General features: G+C 33.4%; 1 long non-coding RNA gene across 1 annotated transcript in view; it reads left to right on the top strand.

Moving 5' to 3' along the window:
* The window catches only part of LOC118613847, a 52,116-nt gene extending 48,935 nt beyond the window's left edge, over positions 1 to 3,181 (top strand). The window contains exon 4 of the long non-coding RNA XR_004955961.1: positions 140 to 3,181. This is a non-coding gene — a long non-coding RNA (uncharacterized LOC118613847). The remainder of the gene's footprint in view (positions 1 to 139) is intronic.
* Positions 3,182 to 26,851: the final 23,670 nt, after the last annotated feature.

Genomic DNA, 26,851 nt, shown 5'->3' with positions numbered 1-26,851 from the left:
TTTCTGGTCTGCAAAAGTGTTGTTTTGGCTATATTTTATTTGTAAGTTAACAAATGTTAACCTATTTGAAACAGAAAATGTATTGTAGTAATTAGGTCTGCTAGTTGCCTACCAAAACCTTTTCTCCTTTTCATACCAGTTTCCTGGGCAGGATTTCTTAAACCACATGACTGAAGTTCTTGCTAATGGAATGGGAGCAGAAATGATGATGCTACTTCTGGGCCTTATCCATCCTCACAGACATGCTGTGATTCAGCTTCTACCAAGCACATGAGGACATTGTTCTGGGGGCCCCAAGAACTACAATGGAAGGAGCTATAGCCCTGAATGATGGCATGAAGTGGAGCCACCAGACTTTATGGAATGTGATAGAGAAATTAATTTCTTTTTTTTCCTTGCCACTATATTGTTGGGTCTCGACACAGTTTTAACCTAATATATTTCTATTGCTCCACATCTGAAAATACTGTCTCCAGAATATTATTGTGACTTCTTGAACTTGATTTTCTGATTGTTTCTACAAGGAAAATTAGGCATTTAAAAAGTTATGTTCTTGTTTTAAGAGCCATAAGTAGCCAATTAAGCATATTGGAACAAAGCAAATGAATCATTTCACAACTATTCATTACTTTCCTTTTATGTGTTTACTACTATATTAAATTCTGGGGCTATAAATGCCACATGACATAATTCCTGCTTACTTTGATGGAAAAAGTAATATTTTCACTTGTGTTACAAAATTGTTTTATGTAAGTTTTAGGTAATCGTACTGAAAACATTATTTGAACTCATTATGTACAACTTACTGTGTAAAATGGTATCGATAAAAATGAACACTAAAATACAGTTAATTTCTTCAAAAAACTCACAGCCAGTACTTAAACATACTTTATAATTTGCTTTTGATAAATGATGACTTCTTTGAACTTCATTATAATCTAGAAAATAGATTTTGTCATATCTTTTGTAGATGATGAAATAGAGATTTAATAATAATGATTATAATAATGACTATACATATTGACTACCTACTAGTAGCTATACCCTGTGCTCTGTCTTCCTGGGCCAAACTATGTTAGGAGGAGGTGGAGTGAATACAAAACTCTGGATGTTCTGGTGGGATCTGAGAGAGGTAAGGGCATGTCATAACCATTTCCTGATGGAGCCTAAGGAAACTGCAAGACCTGGGGAATAATTGTAAAAAATTTCCCATGTCCTGGTAAGGGGCAAGTATAATAGAATAGTTCCCAAGCAAGTGAGCTGAGCCCAGGGTGATATAAGAACAGAAGACTGATTTCTATGTGTCAGAGAGCAGTATGAAAGTGACAGAAAGCATTAGCTTCCTAATTTCCCTTGCACCAGAACTGTGTGGGCAGCTTTATGGTGACTTCTCTGTACCGGAAATTGCAGACAAAGTTCAACCCTGGAGGACATTTTGGACAAGACTGAAACCTACGTAGTGTCATCCTGTATGGGCTGACTCCTAAGATTATACAAGAATAAAGGTCCACGTAGATGCCAGAGTAGCTACTTGCTTAACTGGATCTGTCACCTTCCTCTCTGAATCCCGTAGTGCTACAGAAGGCCAAACCCTCATCCTCCCACAAAGGGTAAAAGGGGGTCCCCTCTGGATTGGCTGGGATTAAGTTTCTACCACCCACTAGAATAGGCTTATTGTTAGGAAGACCATGTAATTCATTTTCCAAATTGAGACACTTCTGAGGGTGAAAAGGGGAGCTATTGATATTACACCTGGATTAGTATGCATAAAGTGGGACTATGCAGGGCAAATTGGGAAAATGGTCATTTTCTTATAAAAGAAATTAGGGTGAGTTACAGAAAAACCAAACAAATTGTATTTCTTGCATGCATGAAAATGTGGACTGAGATCCACACCCACCACAAAAGGCTATACTTGCAGCAGAATTTGCCTTCGCACACCACCGCAGTGTGTAAGGAAGATGATTTTTTCCTTTGCTCCACACTGGGTACTTCTGAAAGAATGGGGTAGAGGCTCCTTTGCACTTTTCACTCACTCCTCCACATATAAAGAGGAATGATTTATTTCTTGGTGAGATGGCTGTGATTTGCCATCACGTATTCATTTTTCTCTGAGCAGGTATACAGGGTTAACAACTAACAATGTGCGAAAGTACTTCTTTTTCTATTTCTTTTTCTGTGTGAAAGCACTGGAATTTTCTTTCTCTTTCCATTTCTCTGCCTCCTTACAGGCTGCTATCTGGGGAGAGTCTGTTCCTGTGGAGAAGACATAGGCAATTTGGAGTGGCTAGATTCAATCTGCGGAAGATGAGTGGGGAGCTTAATTTTGAATGCAGATCCAAGTCGTAGTCTCTATTCCATCTTTACCAGTGGAAAAGCAGGTATTTTAATTCCTATCTGGCATCTGTGTGTATTTCTTCATTTGATTCTAACTCATTAAAGGAATGGATTTGTCTAGTCCTTCAGAGCCATAACACACAATAACAGTATGCCTGAACAATTTAGACTACGACTCAAATGAGAGATGTTAGACGAGATGGTTATTAGGTGCTCTGCTTGGGCTACAGATAGCTTTCAGAACTTTTATTATTATGCTTGAAGGTATATTTAAACAAAATTTTAACTTTTGTAAAACTTAACCCTTTTAGAGATTGACCCCACCATTTGATAAGAGATTATGACCTTATATTTCTTAGGTTTAAAAGTTTATTTTCTGGTTGTGGATATTAGGGGAGAATATTTCTTCCCTTACTCCTGCAATATTCTCTCTGTTCAGGGACTCAGAGTTAATGTTGAAATGCCGGCCACTCTTCATATATGTTACTCTGCCCCAGGAGTAACTCATAAGTGTGGAAAGGATAAATTGAGCATGCCCAATTTTCAGCTCTTGTTTTCTTTCTCTCACAATAAGGCAGTCTTTATGGAGTGGGTAGTTCTCTTCAGCTCCACTGTGCTTTAAATCTTACCTGCTCCTGTCCAGGATAGGTAAATCTGCCTAAAAACAGATTCAATTCGCAAGCTAATTTAGCTCTTAAATTAAGGTGTGAACTTTGATGTAGTCTGTATTCATCAAAAGATGATATCTTGATTTGCTATCTGTTTTGCTCCTTTTATTTCTCTCTGTGTATCGGGTCACTTCAAAATTCCAACAATAAAGTGGTAATTTTTGGCTTATGAGTGAACTTATTTGTGGACAGATTTGAATATTTGCATAAAGTAAAAACTAATTCTGTGGTTATTTCTTAGCAACTAACTCTTAAGAGTTATCAGGCAGATAGCTATGCATCGTTAAAGGACCTTTATTAGCCAATGGAGGGATGACAGGGCTGACAGGCTCTTCTGAGTGGAAAACTGAGTAGAGGACCTTGGATGTTCTAGATTCCCTGAATGGAATAGCCCCTTTTCTATTCTCCAATCCTGGTAGACATTGGTATCTCACCTAACCTTTCCTCAGTAGTAAGAGCTGCCTATTATGTTCTAAGGCTTTATAAATTATTTCATTTCATCTTCGTGACTTGCTGTAAGATAGATTTTACTATCGACATTTTTGCTGAGAAAGAAATTGATACCCAGAGAAATTATGTGACCACAAGACAGAAGCAGGGCATGAAATTAAGACCCTCAGATTCCAAGAGTCACATGCAGATGATAGATAGAAGAAAGTATCAAATGGATATTCATTGTCTGACCTCTGCAGTTATGTGGTTATGTGGAAAAACAAAAACTGTTATGAGTGTTCACTAATGAACTGATAGTAGAGTTTAGAAGACTGGTGTCTGAAACTTCTCTACAAATATATAGATCTGGAGCAGAACTTTTGGATCAATAGTATAAATTATGCCAAGAGACAGTATTGCCATAAATGTTGTTAAGGGCTTTCATTTTTCTTTTTGCCTAGTTCAAATTCTTTATGTTAAACACAAGAATAATCAAAATATTTATTACATAACATGGTAGAGAGTATAGTCTTGAAAATATTTTAGTACAGCCACCTAAGGCAATGAACAGTAGTTGGGTATGGCAAACACTGATTTAAAAAAATCTCAACTGTCAAAGCAAATCCTTGAAAGCACAGTCACATTTTAGCATTTATGATATGGAAAAAGATAAAACAGTGTTCGTCAATACAATTAACATTTTGTTCCTGAGGTGGACTTCTACAAACACAGTTGCTTCGATGGATCTAAGATACATTTCACTCGTGAGAATTTTTACTTTTTCTCGACCATATCATTATTGTTTCCTCTGTCATCTTAAAGAGGTCAGTCCTGAAACTCTGAGTAAAATAATGTCTCCTGCTTTATTGTACTATGCACTTAAAGTAACAGAATGAACCCTGTGTTCTGACAAGCAGATTGGAGAGTGGCTTGAACGATTCTGTAGAGGGAAGTCAGGCAAGGACAACTGGTATAAATAAACCCGGCAGTTAGTCCCCTGCTGTATTTTATTTTATTAATATTTAATTAATTCTTTTTTTTTTTTCTGAAACACAGCTCTAAGTCCTGGAGTCATTAATTCTTGCTAATTAAGTCTTTTATGGTGTCAGACAGAACTGGAAAGAAAGGTTGTAAGGCAACTAGTCTCCAGTTGTGGCTTTGTCAGAGATATTGGCTTCTAATACTTAACACAGATATAACAGATGAGATGCTCAAAAATATTTTGAATAATAAATATAATACTTCTTCACTCTTATTGAGTACATACAGCATTCCAAGCCTGTGCTAAACCCTTTGCAATTTAATTGTATTTAAAATATACATACCCTTAAGGCCAAAGTTTCCTGTCTGTGTTGCTGCATCTTGCTTTATAAAATAGTCTCTCCCCTCCAAAGTTAGCTCTTGAAAAACAGGGATCATATCTTGTTAAAGTTAGCCGCCCAGCATTGCGTTTTGGTCTCCAACTTAATAGGTATTCAGAAATGTTGGTTAAATTAAGGCATAAAGATTTACAAATTTTAATTTGTTACCTAATAAATATAAAGTTTTACATGTAAGATATTCAAAGTTATATAAATATTTAGTATTTAATACATTGTAATCAGACTCACAAAGAATACTATTCAGATAAAATTTTTTTTTGAAAGGTTTTTTTCAGTCTTATGAATTTGTAACACAGCTAGTTTCTGCTGAAAGGCTTTTTTGTGCGTGTGTGTTTTTTAACAGAACCTTTGTAGTGCTCATTCAACAGACAGCCAAGATGCCTTTCCTATTCCTCAAGTGATTTAATGCCTGTAAAATAATACTTGTAGAGTAGATAGTATATGTCAGAGGAAAATGAATAGGAATCATGGTAGCCTAATTATACTATAATTATTCTGATAGTAAGATAAAGAATGAACACTGGCACCTTAATTTTGGGACGGAAAAGTTTTCTCAATGAGAAATTCTTTATTCCACAATTAGTTATATGGTTAGATTATGTTCTTAAGAATAAATTCATCTTTGTTTAGGAGAGAGGATTAGCATTTTTCAATGGTTTCTTAGACAATTTTGTAAGTCAGAAAGTATCTTGAGACAATTTAAATTTTCTACCTTTAGACTTGAGAGCGGGGACTTGGTCTTGTTTACTGTCGTGTCTCCAGCAGCTAATACAGTAAATAGCACATTCTAGTCATGGAATAATTATTTGTTTTTGAAAACTACTTTGGACTAAAAATTGTAATTGATATTTCTTATTGATCAAAATGGCTGAATATCATAGCCATTTTTATATATTACTGGATTAAATATAAAACAAAAAAAATATTCAAAATTGCTTTTCTGCCATTTTAGATGCTTCTTAACTTTTTTTGATCAAAAAAATTTTTTTATGACTCAAAGAATTTTGATCATATCCTTATACACTACTTTAGATAATGCTTCACTAGTTAAAACATACTCTTTCCTTCCTTTGGCTTTGTATCTACTTATTTAGATTTTTTGGATGGTGTGATGACAATACAATGAAGAAATCAATAGGTGTCTCATGACTACCTATGTTTTAAGTCAACAGGTAAAGATAAAGTGTACTTTAAAAAATTATTTATTACTATTCTAGTGATATTTGTCTGAAACATATTATTAGGAACAGTATGTAATGGTGGAGAAAGATAAATTATTAGTAATTTTTGAGGCATAAAAACTTCCAGAGCTTCTGGATGATATACACCTGCAATTTTATTTCACACATTTTAGAATCTGTTCACCAATTACTATGCAATTACCTTAAATTTTTATCATTTCACAGAGGAGGCTAAAATTATGACCATCTCAGCAAGGATGGGAGTGCTAAGAATTATTATCTGCTAAAAGCATGCACAGACATATTCACAAATACACTCTGAGAAATTGTTGTGGGAGCTCTATATACCCACAGCAAGAGTGAAATTATAAGAGCAATAACTGAAATGTAAAATAATTACCAATGGGTTATTGATATTATTTCGTAGAAACAAGAGACAATGAAAAGAGTAAAAAAGTACATATATATATGTATATATATGTAGATATATGTATCCGGCATGAATGCTACAAATAACATTAATTTATGTCTTGCTAATGCTAATCAGCAAATGAATAATTTTTATGAAACAATGTGAATACTGATTTCTAGCTATGTGTTTCACTTTTTTAAAAAGTAAAAAAGTTGGAAATGTTTAGTGTGCAAATATACAAATTATAGTCTAGCAATCTAATTTATTAAAACATTATTTAAAATGTTACATATTAATTGTTAATATATGAAAATTACTGTACATCATTCCAACATTTTAAGATTCTTAATACTGTTCATCTAAAATATGTATACACAATATGCCACATGTGAAAATAAATATTACATTATTAAATCTACTTTAATGTTAAAATTAAAGAATTAAAGGCTTTTTGAGTATATTGGTGTTTTCTATTGCTAAACAAGTTTGAAATGAATAGAATGAAGTGTGTGTGGGAAGGTGACTGGGTATAGATTTGATAAGTCTGTGTAAGAATTTGAAAGAAATAAAAGCTCGATGTTAAAGATGATTTCTCAAGTATTTATACTGCAATTGCCTGGGCATTTGCCTTAGTTTTTAATTTTTAATTATGGGGAAAATTTGGTATTTTGTATCATGTTTAGTTAATTATAATATTTACAAGAAGTCAACTTGGAAGTCAACATTTAGGATTCCAAAACTACCTCATTTTTCCTTAATAATTTTACTTATTATTTTAAAATGTTATTAAAAATAGTATGTTTGTTGTAAGAAATACAATGAAAGAGTATATGAAATGAAAGCGTAAATTTTCCCAAATCCTTCTACCCACAAATGACCACAGTTTCCAGAGGAAATAATTTTTATAGAATAGATAAATCTTTCAAGGAATTCGCCTATAAATTCTTAAATTATTGTTTTATTTGATATAAATGGACTGTAACATATTTTCATAAAGTTGTATTATTTTAAAACATTGCTGTTTAGGAAGGAGAAAAAACTTGTAAGTTTGGACAATTCTTGGCTCAGGATTCTTGGATATTGTTTGTTAGCATTCTTTTGAGGGTAAAGACAGAAAATCCAATAAATATTGAAAAAAGGGATTTTTATTGACTTTCAAAATTGAAAAGTTCATGAGTAGATGTGGCTTCAGGTTTACCTTACCTAAGGGGCTCAAATGACAACACTACTTTTCTCTTTATGTGATCCTTCAGCTCCTCTGAAGGATTGTTCAGATTCTTCCTCTTTGTTGGTTACATTCTCTGACAGATCTAGCCTCACGGTGACAAGAGGGCTGCAGCAGCTCTCACCTTGAATTCACTCAGCTTCAAATGCAGTAGTGAAAGCTATTCATTTTCAGAATTGAACCTTATTGTTTCTAATTGATATGACTTTAGTCATATACACATTCGTATTAGTTATCTAGGGCTGCTGTAACAGATTGGATGATTTGAACAACAGAAATTTATTTTCTCACATTTCTGAAGGCTATAAGGTTAGAAGGTTTGCTTTCTTCTGAGGCTTCTCTCCATGGCTTGCTGATGGCCACACTGTGTCTTCACATGATTATCCTTCTGTCTCTGTGTTTATGTCCTAATCACCTCTTTTTATAAGGACACCAGTCATATTGGATTGAGGACTACCCTAACGACTTCATTTAACTTTAATTGCTTCTTTAAAGGCCTTATCTCTGAATATAGTCTCATTCTGAGTTACTGGGGGTTAGAACTTCAACATAGGACACAATTCAGCTATAAAGCCATTTTTTGCATAGCCATTGTTACATTCCTACAGTCATATGCCCATCCTAAGTCGTATTTCACCTTTGAATCTAATGTACAGTCAAAGGATTGAAAATAGGGAAGAGTTGATTTCCAAGTAAAACCCGGCTACCGTCATTAACATGAGGATGAATGGGTTTTTGCCAGCTCCAAACCAACAAGTGTCCATTTCACTAAAAATACAGATTAGAATTATATCAGTAGCATATATTTTGATAATAATTAAATAGTTAAATAATTAAATGGTAAATGGAGAAATAGATTCTTGGATTAAACTACATTTTGACTTCAGGGAAAAGAAAAACATTATTCTTATTAGGAAAAGAGAGAAAGGAGTAGCTTCACTCAAAACACAAAGGAAAATGAAGTGAGATTTTAGCTCCACATAAACTATATAGATTGAGTGTCAGGAAAAAGTGAATTAATTCTATTGTCAGGAAAAGGGGGGATAGATCCTGGGGATGCAAACAACAGATATTCATTTTATTCGCTATAATCAGATAAAAATTATTGAAGACTAAGGCGCACTTAGTGAAATTATTGAATTTCAATGTAAAGTAGGAATCACAAAAATATACAAACAGAAGAAACATTTAATCAATTAAAGAAAATTAGTTTGATTTCAGAAACTTTATATGCAAGAGAAGAGCAACATCTCCAGAATTTAGAGGGAGAATAGAATAGAGGGAACATCTAGCTAAGACATTGAAAACACGTCAAGGCCACAGGTATTTCCAAATATACATAGACTCTTCAACAATATCTCCTGTGTCTTCTACATGAAAAATCTACATGATACATAATCTATTAAAGCAAAAGATCGAAACTGTGGGAAGACGGTTTTAGTGGTAAGTATTGATTTTTTAAAATATAATTAGTGTAATTTAAAAATTTAAAACGTCCAGCAATCTCTCTACTGGCTATTTACCCCAAAGACTTGAAAAATCTCATTCATAAAGATATTTGCATGTCAATGTTCATAGTAGCATTATGCACAGTGGCCAGGACATGGAAGTAACCAAAGTGTCCTACGATGGATGACTGGCTAAAGAAGCTGTGGTACATATACAAAATGAAATATTAGTCAGCCATAAGAAGAGATGAAATACTGCCATTTGTGACAACATGGATGGACCTCGAAATAATCATGCTATGCAAATAAACCAGACAGAAAAAGTTGAAAATCACATGATATCACTTATATGTGGGATATAAACCCAAAAGCAACAAATGAACAGGACGAACAGACTCATGGAAATGGATTATAGACTAGTCGTTGCCAGAGGGTAGGGAGTGGGGAAGGAGTGGAGTGGAAGAGGGGATAAAGGGCGTCATTATACTGGGGTAAGGGGAGGGCGAAATGGGCAAAGGGGATCAAATGTATGGTAGCTGAAGGAAACTGGACTTTGGGTGGTAAACACCCAATAGAATATACAGATGTTAAATTATAATGTACACCTGAAAATCATATAATTGTATTAACCAATGTTATCCCAATAAACAATAAAAATTTTTAAATCAGAGTTATAAAGCTGACTTTTATGATCATAACTCATGAGCAAAGCTATATAATGAAATAATAAATAATACTTATTAATTCAGTTATAATATACTCAGGAAAATGTCTCAGGAGTTGTCATCACAACTGGAAGAAAAAGGGAGAGGTGGCAAAATTATATAAATTTTTGCATTATTCATAAGTGACATAGTATCAAAATATATAAATACAAACACAGAAAATAAGAAATTAAAAGAAATACAATTATAGCTGGAAATTTTTAATACTTTCTTCCTAGACTATTTAAGAAATCCAAAATTCAATAAGTATGTAATATTTATAGGGATTATAATTTAATGTAATTAATAAAGTTGCTATAAAAATTTTTATAACTAAGAGACTCCACCCCCTTTTAAGTCCCTGGGAAGCCACAAAGAAAAGCTCAATAAATTTCAGAAAGTAGAAAAGCATAATCTTTAAATACAATTTAGCAAAACCAGGTATACCTAGCAAAAGTAAAAATAAATGAAACAATACTTTAATATAGCCAACTCTTGGGTCAAATAGAAAATAAAAGCTGAAATTGAATAATATTTTGAAACTCAGATTAGGAATATTACATATAAAAATGTAAGAAAAAGATTTTAAAAATTAAGCATTCAGTACAGGATATTGAACGAATATCCAAGGAAAGCAAAAAAAATAAAAAATAAATTAATAAAGGTAAAGGCATAAATTAATAAATTGAAAGTAGAAAAAATAGTAGAATTGATAAATCCATGAGACTTAAACAATAGCAACAAAAATCTATTCAAAGAATAATTTTCTACTTAGCTTTATCAAGGCAATGGATGAAGATACGAAAGCATAAATACACAGATTTAAGGACGAGAACAAGGAATGATCCACCAGTACAGAAATAATTAATAGAGCTATGAGAAAATAGTTTTCAAAAACTTATGCTGACAAGTATGAAAAGCTCCTTGAATGAATAGTTTTCTAGGAAATATGTTACCCAACCAAATTAATTCCTAAGGAAATTAAATGATTGTCCAAGAACCACAACTATCTTCTTTATCTATTGTTTTTGAAAACAAGGACTTTATGTCTACAGTGTTCTGACAACAATATTTCTTATCTATAATATTGAAACAATTACTTCCAGACATCCTAAATACTCTGGGATATGCTTTGCCAGGTTTAGATATTTTAATTGATTTAACACTTTATTTATTTATTTTTTGATTACTATTCTCTTGTCAATATCTGGTTTGAACTGTTCTTATTAATTAAAAAATCCAGAGTCATCTTACTAGAGGGAATTTTGCCATTCAATTATAAGTTAAGAAATGTATCTGTAAAAGTGATATAATTTTCTTTATTATAGTTATCCAGCAAGCTAGTGGTAGAACAAGCACTAGAAAAAACTCATTACCTGACCAGAACAGAAAACACAGAAGGTTCCTTTGCCAAGTGTTGGATGAAGGGAAAAGTTGCTATTATGTGTAATACCTAGAAATACTTTACTCCTGTAAATACTTTAACTTTAGTTAATATAAAGTGCTTTCAGGTTTTAATTGCTTACATAAATACTTTGTTTAAAACAGAGTAAGGAAGTAAATATGTAAAACTATTTTAAAAACTTTCTGAGTTAGTAAAAATATGTTCTGAGGAGGTGGCCTTCAAAATTAGAGCTGAGAATAACAGATGTCTGACAAATTTTGAAGTTTTTGTGGATGAACAAGAATTTTAAAGTGGTCCCCAAAGATTACAAAGGGCCTCACTGCTTAAGAAAAAAATGGATTCATCATTGCACACAGTCTGGTTAAGCAATAATGTCACATCCTGACATTATCACACCATCAAAGCTGCTGAGGAAGAGCAAATGGGGAAGCAACAGCTGTACTTCCAAGTGATGAAAATGTTAAAGGTTTTGCAGAGAACTGCGAAGTTATTTATATTCACCAGAGAGGTGCATTGATGAGGAGAGTTTCATTTAGTTAATATTCTATAAGAATTAGTTTCTTCAAGATTTAGAGCACCATGTGAATGAGGACCTGAACTTCTTATCTTCTTTTATATTTGACAAAAACTGTATTAGAGCTGGGCCAAAAGTCTTGTGAAGGTCAGCCTCTGTTTACATGAGTAAATCAATCTTTATTAATCCACAAATCTGGAAGAACTTTTACATTCCTTTGTAAATTCCATGAGGGTAGCTAGTGATTTTGGTTTGTTTTTCTCACTGTTATATCCTTATACCCATTAGAGTGCCTGCAACATAGTGCATGCTCAATCAATATTCATTAGATGAATAAATACTATTTCTCTAATATTACTCCTGCCTTATGTCATGTGTTTCATGTAGGCTCTTATTTCTTGCTTGGATTACCATAGCAACCTTCAATCCAGTTTTCTCGACTATAGTGTTATCCCTATTTCCCTACTTCTTATCCATCTTTCAATCTAGAGCCAGATATAAAATATATCTTTGATCTTGTCCCCTTGTAGTCTAAAATTCTTCAAAAGTTCACCATCAATTGCAGAATTAACCTAAAGGGCTTTAAGATAGTGTATGAGGTCCTCCATGATCTGATCAAAGCTCTCAAGTGCATCTCTCAGCCTTATTTGCTCTGCTCACACTTTATGTTCAAGTAACAATTGCTCTATTGTTCTCTGCACACACCAGAGATTTCTTCCATTCTGTTCATATTTTACCTTGTTTGGAATGTTTCCATCCCTCACTTACCTTTAAGATTCAGTAAAAGAGTACTTTTTTTGTGAAGCATCCCTAATCTACCCCTCTTCTTTACATTCTGGTTGGGTGACTTGCCCAATTCCCTGGTACCCAAGGAATATCACTATTGTAGAAATTTCCACATTGCATTACGATGGTCTGGTTATGAACCTATCTTACCCTCAAAGCTGTGAACTTCTACAAAGCAAGGATGAGTTCTCATCCATTCTGAGATTCCCAAATGCCTTGCACAATAAATGGCAGTGAGCAGACTCCATAAGTTTGTTGACTTATTTTTTATATATGGGAGGAAAAATCTCATGATTCTAGGGAAGTATACTCAAGATAGAGAGATTACATATTTTATCCACTCTATTTTGCACAAAGGAGTCTGGCCTAAGAACTTTATCATATCTAATTTAAAAAGTCAAAATTAAAAGAAAATAGTCCCATCTCTTCAACCCAACTAAAACAAACAAACAAACAAACAAACTGGTTGCAAACTGGGAGAAGGAAATGAGAGCAACTTGAAGGAGAAAATTACCCTGAGAAGGGGGCAGAAGGGAGGTGAGTGACCTGGTCTAATTGAAATGTGATGAAGGTAATACATCTCTTTGGGGCATAAAATGAACATGTTTCATAATTTAAATGCCCCTTCTGTGTGAATTTATTCCGTGATTCTCACACAGAGATCTCATCTATTTTGGACCAGAGGAACTGTTGGTGGAAATTACTTGGAGATCTGCCTTTGACATGTTAGGCCTCTCTCTCCTTCCTCTGAGCTTTTTGTTAGCTCGAATCTTTGACAGTATACAGTAAGCTCATCACTTGCAAGATCTTGAGTTTGTACTTTCTCTGTGTTAGCTCATGAACATTTCTAGCTGCCTACCAAATATTCATTCTCTACATTTTTTTTTTTTTTTACTACCAGAACCCTAATTTTGTACATACCCTTGTAGGGTGATGGATGTAAAACATAGGTCTAGTCAATGAAATAGAAATATGTCTTTGGCTGGAGCTTCCAGGAAGTTCTTTAGAAAGGCTTAGACTTGGCTGACTTGTCCCTTCATCTGGCTTTTTTCCTCTCCATTCCACTCTCCCTCCCCTTTTCCTTCCTCTCTTCTTTCTTTTCTTCCTCCTCACCTACCCACCTATCTACCTACCCATCTATCTACCTACCCCTCTCCTCCTTGTCCTTTTCTATTTTATAGTTGCTCTTCTTCCTGCCTAGAACTGGAACATCCATATTAGGAGCACGAAGGAAAAGGACACATGCTAAAAATGTTGTGTTGTTAAAAGTTAGAAGAGCTTGGATCGCTGATGGCTTTTTGGTGCCAAATTATCTTTCCTACATTTCACACTTTGTGAAAAATAAGTATCTCTTCCTGTTCAAGTGGGAAGACATTGCTATTTTTGAAGCAGGATCTATTCCTGATAGCAATCTCTTAATGTCATTAGTGAGAAGCTCTAGAAAAGATGACTTTTAAGTTTTGGAGAACACTTTAACTATCTTTTGGTTAGAGAAGTGAGGCCAGAGGTCTCGTATTGATGGATTAGGGCTACAACATTGAAAATAAAACTGCTTTATGTCAAAAATAGTAAAATGCCAGGAGTTTGGAAGTGAGGAGGATATGCAGACAGACTAGAGAATGAGAATAAATAAGTGATACAGCAATAGGCCAACTGTGGAGAAGGATCTTAAGGCAACATGGTGTCAGCCTGAGCCATGAGGGGAAGGGGACCCTCTTCGAAAGGAAAATTCTCTCTAGAGAGCAGCAAAGAGGTACTTCAGAAATAGAATGGCTAAGATTAAATTGTGCGTTGTTTCTTTTTCTACTCTTAAGGTTCCTTCTGTTAACCTAATAATTTCAATAAAACTCTCCACTCTCCTGGGGCTAACTACTAGAGGGCAAATGTCTAGGCCTGGCTAAGCTGTGCAGGAGCGAACAGGTTCCATGGAGGCAAATCATACCTCAGCTAAAGCAGGGCACCAGGGTGAAGGTAAAAGGGAGCAATAGAATTTCTTAATAATCCTTTAAGAAAAAGTTGGGGGTCCTCAGCAGACCAGACTTCTCCATACATGAGGGAGGACTTGTTGAGATATTAAAAGAGGAAGTTATGACCCTAAAGTGTTGGAAGACTTGGGAATGTGCAGGTGGTTAATACTTGGGTTTTATAGATGAAAAGTGGCACATTTTCCCTTCGGTTTTCCAGGGTGCACTAGTCTTCAGACCAGATGTTTCCATTTAAGCAAGTGAGCACCATGGGAAAGGATTTTTTTGTAACTTCCACAAAATGTTTCTAAAGCTGCTAAATTGGAAATATGTCTTGTATTATTTTGCTTAACTCATGAGACCATGTTTTCTAGAAAAGCGAATCCATTGTTTTCCCCATGAGAGATCTGCTGACATAGAAAAGGTAATATCATGCTGAAGAAAACTTACAGATTATTTTTAAAGGGAAAGTGTAATATTTAGCTTATTAAGAGTCAGCTTAGGAGTAGTACCACAACTACCATCATATCTCATTTGCATTCTAATTTGCATATTTCTGCATAATGCTGTTTATTGAAACTATCATTTATTGAAACTCCAGAACAATCTGGCGCTATATAAAGTGTTTGGAACTACTGTGCCACAAACTTTTGTTTGTTTCTTAGTTTCCAATTTCTCTACATTTGTACTTGTGTCCAGGGCTCAGTGAGGAAACAGTTCTCTTAAGAATTTCAAGTATAAGCAAATGTAGGAAATTAGGGCTTACGAAATCATTTGAATGGGCTGGAGGAGTGGAATTCAGAGGCCTTCCATTGGAATTTTGGCTTCAAGTTCCATTGACCAAAGTTGTAACCTGAAGGTCATGTAGGTCTGTCGTGTGGTTTCCACCACTGTGGCCCACAGCAGCACTACACCCTCTAAATGGATTACTGGATAGTGAAAAGTGGTATTCCACTGCAGACACTCACATTTGTTTGAATCTGTTTGCCAGTCGACACTGTCTTCGCCCCAATTCTGCTTTCCCTATCTCATGGAACCCATCTCATTGCATAGCCATGAGTGACACATGCCAACAGGTAAGATCTAACAGACTTCTTTTTCAGAGTTCTAGGAGTTTCATAGTACACAATGTAGGGTAGATTCTGTCTGACTATGTTTTAACGGTTGAAAAAGTTACCGTTGTGGATGGTTTTCCCTGGGCTGTTCATCATTAACATAGAACCAGTATGCACACGGGGACAATAATTACTAGGTTCTATCAAACCGTCACCCATCAGTGTCAATATTCTATGTGTTATTGGTTATCACAAAGGAAGAATGTACCTTTTCAGTGGAAAATTCCAGTGGTCATCACCTTAAAATGTTCAAACTCGGCCACATCAATAAAGGGATAACTTGACATTATGTTCTTTCTGATAGGATGCTAGAAGAGCTGTACTATGTCACTACTTGGGTGTTTGCTCCAAAACAACCTCAATATTTAAGAGACAAAATCCAGAACTTAGGAATTCTTCAGGACGGCTACATGAACAATTAAAAAAAAATGATACCCGAAAAACAATTAAATAAACAAATAAGCAAGTATGTGAGATAATGCCCTATATTCAGAGACTGGAAAGCCATAACAACCAAAAACCTATAAAACTTAATTTCATATCATATAAAGCATATACATATCTAGAGAGCTTAGAGACACATAAATTTAAATATGAATGGTATATTAGGTGATATTATCCGTTATTAACTTTTTAGGTGTGATGGTCTATAGTTCTGTAGATGTGTATTGAAGTCTTTGGGTGTAAAGTTTTATGATGTCTACAATTTATTTTCAAGTAGTTTTGCAAAATAAATCACACACACACACAAACACACATACACACAGAAAGCAAATGTGGTAAGTCTAGAAAAGTGTAAATGGATGTTCATTATAGTATTCTTTCAAATTTTATGAAGATTTCAAACTTCTAAAATTAAAAATTGGAAAACAGAAAAGAATTGTGGCATTCATTAAGCTCACCCTGTTAACACTGCAGGTGCTATTAGTTCCCAGATACAAATGCTCAGCATGGCTTCTTCAAAGACCAGTCCCACTGATTGTCAAAACGGGCTTGTGGCACAGCAGCCGCTAGAGAAGAGTGGTTCACAACATCATGATTTAGCAGACAAGGCATTCAACATGTTGGTACCTGTTAAATATAGAATATATATTAATAAAAAAATATTTCATGGAATTTAAGATGTGAACTATTTTAAAATGCACCATAATTTTATATGTAACCCAAAATTATTAATATTGTACAATGCTTTCTAATGGTAATTAAAGAAAAAATCCCAACATCAGAACGTTAAATTTAAAAACAAGTATGAGAAATGGACCAGAACTTAGAAAAATACAATCTTCATAGACTGAATCAAGAAGAACTGGAAAATCTAAGTAGACCAATCAGCAGTATGGAAATTGAAACAATCATCAAAAACCTACCAAAAAGTAAAAGTTCAGGACCAGATGGCTTCACCAGTGAATTCTATCAAACTCTTCCAAAAAATTGAATGGGGAGGCAAAATTTCTCAACTCATTTTATGAGGCCAATATTACCCTGATACTGAAACCTGGTAACAATAAGACAAAAAAAGAAAACTGCAACCAATATCTCTCATGAACACAGATACAAAAATCCTAAATAAGATACTAGCAAACCGAATACAGTAACGTATTAAAAAGATTATACACCACGATCAAGTGGGCTTACTCCCAGGGGAACAGGGATGGTTCAACATATGCAAATCAAGTAATGCGATACACCACATAAACAAATTAAGAAATAAGAATCATATGATCATATCAATAGATGCAGAAAAAGCCTTTGAAAATATACAGCATCCATTTATGATCGAAACACAACAAAATAAGTATAGAAGGAAAGTACCTTAACACAATAAAGGCCATACATGATAAACCCTCAGTCAACATTATACTTAATAGTGAAAAGCTAAAAACCTTTCCTCTAAGAGCAGGAACAAGGCAAAGCTGTCCACTATCACCACTCTTATTCAATATAACATTGGAGGTGCTAGCAAGTGCAATCAGTCAAGAGAAAAATGTAAAAGGTATCCAAATAAGAAATGAAGAAGTCAGACCATCACTATTTGTGAATGACATGATTCTCTCTATATAAAACCCTAAAGACTTCACAAGAACACTACTAGAAACAATAAGCAAACAGTAACGTCTCTGGATGCAAAATCAATGTTCAAAAATCCATAGTGTTCCTATACTCTAATAATGAAGCATCAGAAAAAGAAGTGGAAAAAATAATTTCTTTTGCAACTGCAACAAAGAAAAATAAAATACTTTGGAATAAATCTAATTAAACATGTGAAGGACTTATATAATGAAAACTATAAGATCCTATTAAAAGAAATCAAAGAAGATACAAAGAAATGGAAAGATATTCCATGTCCTTGGATTGGAAGAATCAACATATTTAAAATGACCATATTACCTAAGGCATTACAATGTAATTCCCATCACAATCCCATCAGCATTTTTTAAAGAAATAGAACAAAAAATCATCAGGTTTGTATGGAATGTGGCTGAAGGCATCACTGTGCCCAATTTCAAATTATACTATAAAGTGACAGTAATCAAAATGGCATAATATTTGCAGCAAAACAGGCACACAGACCAGTGGAACAGAACTGGGAGTCCAGAAGTAAACCCATAATTATATGGACAAATAATTTTCAACAAAAACGCCAAAAACATACAGTGGAGAAAGGAAACTTTTTTAATAAATGGTGCTGGGAAACTGGAAAGCCAGCTGCAGAAGAATGAAACCAGACTGTTGTCTATCACCACACACCAAGATTAACTCAAAATAGATTAAGGACCTGAAACACTAAAATGCATAAAAGAAAACCTAGGAACTAAACCCAAGGACCTTGGGCTTAGATAGGATTTTATGAATTTGACCTCGAAGGCAAGGGAAGTAAAAGCAAAAATAAATGAATGGGACTACATCAAACTAAAAAGCTTATGCTCAGCAAAAGAAACCATCAACGAGGCAAAGAAAATGGAAAATACATTTGCAAGCAACACCTCTGATAAAGGCCTAATATCCAAAATATACAAAGAGCCCATATGACTCAATAACAACAACAAAAATTATCCAATCAAAAAATGGGCAGAGGATCTGAACAGACATTTCTCCCTAGAGGATATACAGATGGCCAACAAATATATGAAAAGATGCTCAACATCGCTAGCTGTTAGGAAAATGCAAATCAAATCCACAATGAGATACCATCTCGCATTAGAATGGCTATAATCAACAGGATAAGTAATAACAAATGTTGGAGAGGATGCGGAGAAAAAGGAACCCTCATACACACTGCTGGTGGGACTGCAAATTGGTACAGCCACTATGGAAAATAGTATGGAGGTTCCTCAAAAACTAAAAATTGATCTACTGTATGCTCCAGTAGTCTCTCTACTGGATATTTACCCCAAAAACTTGAAAACCCATATCCAAAAAGATATTTGCACACCAATTGTTCATAGCAGCATTATTCAGTGGCCACGACATGGAAGCAACTGAAGTGTCCTACAATGGATGCTTTCTGGTTGAAATCTTGCTGAAAGCTTAGAATGGTATTTCTACTCCAATCTTGTTATCAGGAAATTTTATTTTTTTAAATCATAGTTATTCATGTTTTTACATAATTGTATAAATATATATTATTTAATATTACTAAGAGTTTGTAAACATTAATTGTATTGTTCTCAGCATGGAAGAATCCCCTAGGAAGAACTTGACTTTTAGAATTCTTTATCTTATAAGATTAGTTCTGATTACTTTTAAGAGCTATTTCCATATTAAAATTCACTTACAGATAGAACACCTAAATTATTCAGTAAGGGTAATTTTCTCAGAAGATATAAAGTTGCTAAATTAAAAGCAAGTTTCACAACTGAAATGCTATCCCAGCATTAACTCTAGCATAAATAATTTAACTTAGACTTAATGCCTGTTTTCTAAGATATCATTGATTGGTATATCAATGAAAATTTCATTAGGGCATTATAAATTTGTTAATAAACTCAGTTTATCCAAATTTTTCCTCTCAGGAAGGAATAGATATGTTTAAGTTCAGGCTTTTCCCTTCATTTGGCCAAATTCCATCAATTATTACAAAGCGCCACTTAAAGATATTCCTGATGTGGTAGATTTACTTTAATGGATTTCTGAAGAGTGAGATCAGTGGAAGATTTGGCTGCATGCATTGTTTTCTTCTTTAGCTAAAAACCATATTTTTTTTTATAGAAGAATTGCCTATCAGCAATGTTATTAAGACACCTCTAAGTGGAAGTGATCAACTTTAATGAGTTTAATGAAATTAATATGATAGTTATAGAAATCCCATTATGATTTTATTTTTTTGGCTTTTAGATTTTAAGAACATCACAGTATTATAGTTGAAAGGAGCTATAGGCACTCTAGTTCAATTTTCTCCTCAGTGCTGGAAAGATTTTTAGCACTTCTGATGGATGGCCCTCAATTTTGTGTTTAAACTTGTCCACTACTGAAAGATTGTTTACTTCCTGAGATGATCCCTTTCTTTGAAATGTTTAGCTATTTGAATATGTTATATGCTAGAAACAATGCAGTATAAACCCTTGTATTCATCCTTAAATTTATTTAAATTCTGATTCTAACATTTCTTCCAAATTCGTCAGCTTCGAATTTGATATATATGTTTTATATATATTTACTAACGCCGTTGAAAAATGAATTTTATAGGTTTGAATTTATTTATATTGGCTTGGTCATTGATTTTGTACTTTACATTCTTCATTTGAACTTTATCTTCCTGCTCTATAGAAGCAGGAGATTGGTGTGGTTAAGAGCACAGGTTCTGTGTGACGTTTGGCAAGCTACATAACCTCTCTGTGACTTTATTTAATCATAAAACATAACTGACAAATGGGAATAATGATTGTATCTGATTCAGAGAATTCTTATGAAGATCAAGTGAGGTAATACATGTAAATGACATAATAATTATGACATTCAATAGTAGGCATTCAAAATTTTCTCTTATTAATTTTTCTTAATGCCAGAGATGTGAAATGAACAGTACTGGTTTCCTTCTGTTATCTCTTAGATTATTTTCCCCAACTAGAAAGTCTGTTTTATTTTTTTTTAAATATAGATTTAAAAAACTTAATAATGTACATGTATTATGGAACATGAGTAGTGCTCAAGGTAGTGCAAGATGTTTTGCTGCTAGTTAATTTATTCACAATTAATAAGAAACATATCCTAATTTATTGAATTCTTTTAATTTAAAATTTTCTTTTAATTTAAATATTCTCAGTACCGTAAATATTTTCTGGGACTTTATTCTAAAGAGATACTAATAAAGAAAAAAAAGTGTGTATGAAAATATTTATGGTAACATTATTAATAACAAAACAACCTAAATGTCCAGAAATAGGGAAATATTTAAGTGATATACTGTGTACACTTGTTACAATATTATTTAGCCACTTAAATTATATTTTTATTAACAGTGGGAGAGTCTATATTAAGGTGGAAAATAGGTTACACATTTGCTTTTACAGCATAATCACACCTATGAAAAATTAACTAAAAAGTATGCACAGAAAAAATAAAGAGAAAATAACTCAGATATTAATACCGATTTTCTTTACTTGGAAAGATTATTAACAATAAATAGTGACAATGTTAGTACACTAAGTAAACGTTGAAAGAACAATCATTAATAACTTACAGCAACAGTTTTTTTTTTTTTTTCTGGGAACATGTATTTGTGGTAATATATGAGCTACAATACAACAATATTTTTAGCTAGCAAAATTTTTCTATGTAAGTATAATACAATTAAAATGTATTCATATTTTTTTTATTCTGCAAAAGGCATTCTGTTCCATAGAGTTCCATGGCTTCCAGGTGCTCTGCATAATAAAGAGATTTGAGACACACAGTCGCTTGTTTCATAAGGACTGCAGCAATTCAAAGCTTCTTCAGTTAACCAGGTCATGTGGAAAATTGAGGACCTTTTATCTTCCCTCACTGAAAAGAATTGAATTTCACTCCTATTATTAAAGACTATCTGGTATATCAATATCATAATCACTTACATCTTATTGAGCAGCTATTATGTTCTAGATACAGTAGTTTACAAAAGCTATAACTAATTTAATTTATATAATGATACTACAAGGAGAATACTGTTATTTCTCTTCCCATTTTACAGCTGAGAAAATGGAGGCGCAGAGAAGTTAATAAACTGCTCAAGCATGGATGCGATTGAGTTGGCTGAGAATCCCACCCTGGCATTCTATTGTACTGACTTTCCTATAATATCATGTTAATTAAAATAAGAATAAATTTCAACTCTTTTTGTTTTGTTTTGTTTTTTTAATTCTTTACATTATGAAAACATCTGTGGTAGGAAAAAATTATTTTTTTCTGGGTTTATTGAAATATAATAGACAATTATTTGCTTGTATTTATGTTGTACAATTCAATGAGCTTTTTTTCCAATTATAGTTGGCATTCAATAATATGCCAGTTTCAATTGTATAGCATATTGATTGCAGATCCATATAAATTACAAAGCAATCCCTCCACTAAATCTAGTACCCCTCTTCCCCCTTACATACTTATTACAACATTATTAACCATCTTCGCCATGCTATACTCTACATCTCCATGTCTATTCTGCAACTATCCATTTGTACTTCTTAATTCCTTTGTCTTTTATCTCCATCCCCCTAAACCCCCTCCCATCTAGTAGCCCTCAAGATATTCTCTGTATCTATGGGTTTATTTCTGCTTTTGTTGTTGTTGTCGTTTATTTTGTTCTTTAGATTCCACATGTATGTGAAATCATGCAATATTTGTCTTTATCTGACCCATTTCATTCAATGCAATGCCCTCTAGGTCCATTTCAGCAATATCTTTCTCCATTTCCTTCCTTTTAGTCTCTGTGTGTCTTTTAATCTGAACCGAGTCTCTCATAGGCAGCATATGTCTTTTTATTGAGAGCTCTCTGTAAAGACACACATGTTTCTGAGATTTTCCAGGAAATAACAACAAAAAGATTTACAAAAAAATTAATAAATTCAGTAATCTTTAGTATATGCTGTATTTTCTTTCTGTGTAATATATGAATCTATATTAATCTATTATTGTAAATGATAGGTTTAACCTTAATAGCTAATGTTTTAAACTCTGCCCTTTCTTCATTGCAAGGTAATTCACTAAAATGTTTTATTCAGGACCACTTTGCAATGGGCACTGTGATAGGTTTGTGTCTACTGTGATCAATGGCAAATACATCTAATCTCAAGGAATTTGTAGTCATACATATAGACAGACATTTGATCAACAACATTCATCCATCAATACAGTAGGATCCTGATATGGTGTTATGTGTTGAATATGCAATGACAAATAAGACACAGTCTATGGGCTCAAGAAAATGTAAATAATTAGAAAGAAATATGACAATTACCAATGGGTTACATATAAAGTGTCTGGTAGGATTGGGAATGGATAGGGAAGGCTTCAGAGACAAGATAATATTAAAATTCATTCTTAAAGGATGAATACGAGCCTTCTATGTAGGCCAATTGTAAATACCATATGAGAAAGATAAATTAGCAGGAACAGAGGCATAATTGTACAGGACAATTTGGGGATGTGCAGGAATGTGAGTGGTTAAATGTGGCTAGATTATAATAATATTTTGAGAGAGTAATAGACAATAAGACTAATTTAATAGGGAGGGCTTATATCATGCTTAATTCTCATTTATTTTCTCATAATAATTTATTGCACACTAACTATATGCCATATATATATATACATGTGTGTATATATATTTATACACACATGTATATATATACACACACATGTATATATATACACACATGTATATATATTTATATGTATATACACATGTATATATATTTATATGTATACACACATGTATACTTATACACACATGTATATATATACACACATGTATATATATTTATATGTATACACACATGTATATATATATTTATATGTATACACACATGTATACTTATATTTTGGTTATATATATAGAATGTCTTGTTCATGCTATGGGGATGGTTTGACCTGAAAATTTTTTTTCTTTAAATTTGTGCTGTTGAAGAAAAGCCTGCTTATGTAGAGGAGCATATAATTTTATTTTAGTCTTTCAGATTTGAGTGATTTGAGAAAAACACAAACCATTTAGAGATTGTTATGCTATATTTGCAAGAAAAAATAATAAAAGACTACCCAGAATGTTTGAGATTTATATTTATATTTCAAAAGAAGAATGCAATTCTACATCCTGAGAACATTCTGATCAGCAAGAGATTTTATTGCAGCTTTCAACAGTCACAATAATTAAATATTTTTATTTGTAATCTTATTTGCTGTTTTACTTGCATTTTGCTTTTTCTTATTATCTCTCTGCTTATTTTTTCTTTGCAAATCTAGAGCCTCCTCTCTACTATGAGCTAGCTTTCACTTTTTTTTTGTCCGTAAGAAAGAGAAACTACTAAAAATAAAAAATATTTAAAAGTGACTTGAGTTCAGTTGCTCAGTATTGTTGCGTTACTACTTTTCAACTCCAGAAAGCTTGAGTTAAAAGGTACCTTTGAAAACAAAGGAAGATGGTTTTGCTGATATTTTATTCTTAAGGGAAACTTCTCCACAGTATAGTCACTTAGAATGGGGTTTGAACAGTGCACATGATAAAGTATTTTGTCCTTTTTGGAACTTCTTTCTGCATATAAAGTATTTTGAGAATGTCAGGAGGCATTTAATAAGTATTGGGTGATTAAATAACTGACATACACAAATAATTCCCATTATTTACCTACCAAGTTTCCATGTAATATATCAAACCCTCCACAAATTCAAGAAGCCTATGCTAGATCAGACTTGTCTTTTACCTAAAGCATAAACAGATCCTTCCGATTGCTTCTAATTCACTGTGGAACTTTTACAGGAATATAATCTGGGGAGTTTTCTTCTATTCATGTTTTTACTGCTTTCCTCTAGGGTGGTAGATTGAAGGTAATATCAAGAAAAACAAGACATGATCAGGCAACTTCAAATTGACTAGAAGTTACAAAACAAGTAATGATGGAATTAAATAATACGAATTAAGTCTCCAAATACAGGTTGTGGTTCAAGTGAGAAAAAAGGATCAAGAAATATGGGATTTCTAGGTATTAATTGTGTAGGTGTTATCTTCCTATGCAGAGGAAATGAAAATAATAAAATCGAGAAAGTACAGGGACTCCTTGGAAGGACAGAGAATTAATTTGACTAGAACATTTAATTAACTGAGAGTCATTGTAGAAGATAAGACTGGAAGAATAATTCGGGGTCATATTGTGCAGGATTTAGAAAGCCAGGCTTAGAGGTTAAGATTTAATATGCTAGGACAAGTAAATGAATTAGAACAGAGAAGTAACATGGACAAACAGGTGCATTAAGAAAATTTGGCAGCAATGTATCATCAGACCCCGTGGGGTAGGAGAGACTCCTGAATTGGAGGGCCAGCTAGGTGTTTATGTAGGTAGGAAACTAATGAGGCCCTGGGTCAGAATAATGAAAGTGCATTCTGAAAACAGTGGTTGGTAGAACTATCTTCAGGACTGGCTGTATTTGGTCTGAGTGGTCTAGAAAGAGGAAGAGCCAAGAATGAATTTAAGATTTTCTTTGTGACCAAGAGAACAGTAAAGCTGTTAAAAGAAATGAGGAGTCAGAGAGAGGAGTAGGTTTTGACAGGATAGAGTGATAATTTCAGTTTTGTTTACATGAAAGTGGAGAATTCCAGCTGGTTTGGATATAGATTTTGAAGCTATGTGCATAGACAGTTGAAAGCACAGGAATTATAAGGTCGTTCAGAGACAGAATGTAAACAACAAAAAAGATTTTTAAGAAGAAATAGGCATATATTTTTGAAGTTGAAATACGTTGAAATTAAGAACTACCATAAAGGTAAAAGAGGGTGTCATGGATATCTATCAGGGTCTAGTAGGGTCAGGGAAAACTTCCCAGTGGAAGGGAAGGCTGGGTCGTTATCTGAAGCATGAGTAAGGATTTTCCAGAAAGCCACAGGTGCAGGATAGAATGCACTGTGTAGTCAGTGAAGTGGGTTCCTTAGCCAGTCCCAGGATGCTCAGTCTCCTGTGAAGTTCCTCGCTTGGAATTTGATAACAATGCCTACATATTCATTTAGCCATAAATCTCTTCAACTTTAGTTTACTTTTCCCGCCTCCACCCCTCTCCAGAGAAGCTCCCTGATTTACAAAATAACTGCCCTAGAATGCCTTGTATAACTCTGATTTTGGTAGATTTAAAGCCTTGTCTTGCTAAGTCTTTTAAATTTATCTGGATTTTCTGGGTAATGAGAAAACAGAGGTTTAGTTAATAATTTCCACTATATTGGCAATAGCAAAAAAATTAAACCTGTCTTTGAAAGCGTTAAATCGTGCCTTTCAATACCTTTTCTTGAAATATATGCTCTATCTAAAATTTCCCCCATGTCCATCCATTTTTTTCCTGTTGAATATTTGCTGTGTTCTTTGACAATTTTCTTCTGTAATTTTTCCTAGCATATTAAGGTTCATATCTGCTATTATTTTTATTAGCTTTTGTAGATTCAAAGGAGGCTTTTACACTCTGAAAATTAGCAGGATTTAAAATTATTTTATGATTCTATGAATAGTCATAAATACTACTTAGGATTGTTATAAGAGTAATAGTCATACCAATACCAGTAATACCAAGTAGCAGTAATATAAATACTAGTATAATAATTGATACTAATAAATATTTATTGAATGTAAGTATATTCTAAGGCTACCTGTTTAATACAGTAGTCACTAGTCACACATGTCTGAGTACTTGCAATAGGACAAAACTAAATTGAAATGCACTCCAAGTGTCAAATATTCATTAGGTATAATAGATGTAGAAAAATTTTAAAATACTCCATTAATAATTTTTTATATTGATTGCTTATTAAAATGATAATATTTTGGATATATAGGGTCGAAGAAAATATATAATTAAAAATTAATTTCCCTTGATTTCTAAAAAATGTGTTTACTAGAATATTTATAATTACATGGTTTGCAATTGTACTTTACATTAGATTTCTATAGGACAGCATTGTTCTATGGCATGTAGATAAAAGCTTTACACAAATTGTTCTTCTTTAAATTCCACAAACTACTCCTGTGGGATTGTTGCTATTATTATTCTGATGTTATAGATGAGGAAACAAGTCTCATACAGCTAATCAGTGGTGGAAAAGAGATCTGTTCAC

The sequence above is a fragment of the Rousettus aegyptiacus genome, unplaced genomic scaffold (assembly GCF_014176215.1).
Source record: "Rousettus aegyptiacus isolate mRouAeg1 unplaced genomic scaffold, mRouAeg1.p scaffold_m13_p_2, whole genome shotgun sequence".
Classification (NCBI taxonomy): domain Eukaryota; kingdom Metazoa; phylum Chordata; class Mammalia; order Chiroptera; family Pteropodidae; genus Rousettus; species Rousettus aegyptiacus.
This window is presented reverse-complemented; position numbering and strand designations above follow the sequence as displayed.